General features: G+C 32.6%; 1 non-coding gene across 1 annotated transcript; it reads left to right on the top strand.

The window, feature by feature from the left end:
• Window positions 1-899: 899 nt before the first annotated feature.
• On the top strand, window positions 900-1007 carry LOC112745556 (small nucleolar RNA R71). Its single transcript, XR_003173476.1, has one exon. It is a non-coding gene; the product is annotated as a small nucleolar RNA R71 (small nucleolar RNA).
• The last annotated feature ends 2416 nt before the right edge of the window (window positions 1008-3423 follow it).

Consider the following 3423-nt stretch of genomic DNA (forward strand, 5'->3'; position numbering starts at 1 on the left):
TCTATGGTCTTCGTATGAGCCTCGGATTCCTTTGGTTCCTCATTAGGGAACTCCTTAGTGGTCAGTGGACGTCCATTGAGGTCTTCCTCACTGGAAATCACTGCCTCTTCCTCCTCTATAGGTTCGGCCACTTTGGATATATTGATGGCCTTGCAATCTCTCTTTGAATTCTCTTCTGTATTGCTTGGGAGAGTACTAGGAGGAGTTTCAGTAACTCTTTTACTCAGTTGACCCACTTGTGCCTCCAAATTTCTGATGGAGGACCTTGTTTCAGTCATAAAACTGAGAGTGGTCTTAGATAGATCAGAGAATATGGTTGCTAAGTCAGAGAGGCTCTGCTTAGAATTCTCTGTCTGTTGCTGAGAAGATGATGGAAAAATCTTGCTATTGCCAAACCTATTTCTCCCACCATTATTATTATTGAAGCCTTGTTGAGGCTTCTATTGATCCTTCCATGAGAAATTTGGATGATTTCTCCATGAAGGATTATAGGTGTTTCCATAGGATTCTCCCATGTAATTCACCTCTTCCATTACAGGATTCTCAGGGTCATAAGCCTCTCCTTCAAAGGAGGCTTCTTTAGTACTGCCGGATGCAGCTTGCATTCCAGTCAAATTCTGAGAAATCATATTGACTTGCTGAGTCAATATTTTATGCTGAGCCAATATGGCATTTAGAGTATCGATCTCAAGAACTCCTTTCTTCTAAGTCATCCCATTATTCACAGGATTTCTTTCAGAAGTGTACATGAACTGGTTATTTGCAACCATCTCAATGAGTTCCTGGACTTTTGCAGGGGTTTTCTTCAGATGAAGAGATCCACCAGCAGAGTGGTCCAATGATATCTTGGACAATTCAGACAGACCATCATAGAATATACCTAAGATGCTCCATTTTGAAAGCATGTCAGAAGGACACCTTCTGATCAATTGCTTGTATCTTTCCCAAGCTTCATAGAGGGATTCACCTTCCTTCTGTCTAAAGGTTTGGACTTCCACTCTAAGCTTGCTCAACTTTTGAGGTGGAAAAAATTTGGCCAAGAAAGCATTGACCAACTTTTCCCAAGAGTTCAGGCTTTTTTTAGGTTGTGAGTCCAACCATATACTAGCTCTATCTCTTACAGCAAAGGGGAAAAGCAGAAGTCTGTAGACCTCGGGATTAACCCCATTGGTCTTAACAGTGTCATGGATTTGCAAGAATTCAACTAAGAACTTATGAGGATCTTCCAATAGAAGTCCATGAAACTTGCAATTCTACTGCATTAGAAAAAATAATTGAGGCTTAAGCTCAAAGTTGTTTGCTCCAATGGCAGGAATTGAGATGCTTCTTCCATATAAGTCAGAAGTTGGTGCAGTAAAGTCACCAAGCACCTTCCTTGCATCTCCACCATTGTTGTTGGGTTCGGCTTCCATGTCTGCTTTTTCAAAATTTTCTGTAAGGTCCTCTCCGGAGTGTTGTGCTTTAGCTTCTCTTAGCTTCCTCTTCAGAGTCCTTTCAGGTTCAGGATCAGTTTCAACAAGAATGTCCTTATCCTTGTTCCTGCTCATATGAAAAAGAAGAGAACAAAAAGAATAATGAAATCCTCTATGTCACAATATAGAGATTCCTTTATGTGAGTATAAGAATAGAAGAGTAGAAGAATGAGAAGAGAGAGGAGATGAGTAATTCGAACAGAGAAAAGAGAGAAGGGTTCGAATTATGAGTAGAAGAGAAGTGTTAGTGATTAAATAAAATAAATAAAAAAAGATGAGAGAGAGAGAGAGTATTCGAATATTAATTAAAAGAAAAGAAAAATATTTTTGTTTTTATTTTAATTATAAGTTAGAATTCGAATTTTAAGAAAAGAAATAAAAGCATATTGAAAACTAAATAAATTAATTAATTAAAAATATTTTTTGAAAAATTTGTTAGTTAGTTTTCGAAATTAATGAGAGAGAAAAGTAGTTAGGTGGTTTTGAAAAAGATAAAAAATAGTAAACTTTTTTAAAATTAGAACAAACAAATCAAGTAATTAGTTGAAAAGGTTTGAAAGTCAAATTTTTGAAAAGATAAGAAGTTAGAAAAAGATTTTGAAGTTAAAATTTTTTAAAAAAAAGATATGACTGAAATTTATTTTGAAAAATAATTGAAAAAGAATTTTAAAAAGATTTGATTTTTAAATTAAAGTTGATGACTTGACTAACAAGAAACTAAAAGATATGATTCTAGAATTTAAAGGTTGAACCTTTCTAAACAAGAAAGTAACAAACTTGAAATTTTTTAATCAAAACATTAATTGTTAGTAAAGTTTTTAAAAATATAAAATAAAAAATAAGAAAAATATTTTGAAAATTTATATAATAAATTCGAAAATATTAAGAAGAAAAATGAAAAAGATTTGATTTTTGAAAAAGATTTGAAAAGATAAAGTTTTTAAATTGAAATTTTGACTTGACTAACAAGAAACAACTAAATTTTAAAAATTTTTTACCAAGTCAACTCAAAATTTCGAAAATTATGAGAAGAATAAGGGAAAGATTTTTTTTTTTACTTTTGAATTTTTAATGAGGAGAGAGAAAAACAACAAAATGAAACAAAATATAAAAATTTAAGATCAAAACAAATAATGCATGCAAGAACACTTTGAATGTCAAGATGAACACCAAGAACACTTTGAAGATCATGATGAACATCAAGAACATATTTTTGAAAATTTTTAAGAAAAGAAAGACATGCAAGACACCAAACTTAGAAATTTTTAATGTTTAGACACTATGAACTCGAAAGTGCATATGAAAAACAACAAAAAATACAAAACAAGAAAAATTAAAGATCAAATAAGGAAAATCATCAAGAGCAACTTGAAGATTAAAGAAGAACACAATGCATGAATTTTCGAAAATCTAAGAAAAATTAAAAACATGCAGTTAACACCAAAATTAAAATTTGACACTAGACTCAAACAAGAAACACAAAATTTTTTTGATTTTATGATTTTATTAATTTTTAATAAGAATTCCAGGATTCATGCAATGTTAGTCTAAAGCTTCGGTCCAAAAGAATTAGACATGGCCAAATGGCCAGCCAAGCTTTAGCATAACAAATACAGACATATCCTTTCTACAATGGAAAGTGGAAATCTCAGTCCAAAAGATTAGACATGGCTTAACAGCCAGCCAGGGTTCAACATATCTCATGAAGCTCTAGAATTCATTCTTAAAAACTCTGAAGAACATTTTTTTTCGAAAACTTTTTTTTTTCGAAAATAAAAATAAAAAGCTTAAACATAAAATAAAATTACCCAATCTAAGCAACAAGATGAACCGTCAGTTATTCAAAGTCGAACAATCCCCGGCAACGGTGTCAAAAACTTGGTGCACGGAATTGTGATCACACTTTTCACAACTCCGGTACAACTAACCAGCAAGTGCACTGGGTCGTCCA

The sequence above is a fragment of the Arachis hypogaea genome, chromosome 14 (assembly GCF_003086295.3).
Source record: "Arachis hypogaea cultivar Tifrunner chromosome 14, arahy.Tifrunner.gnm2.J5K5, whole genome shotgun sequence".
Taxonomy (NCBI): Eukaryota; Viridiplantae; Streptophyta; class Magnoliopsida; order Fabales; family Fabaceae; genus Arachis; species Arachis hypogaea.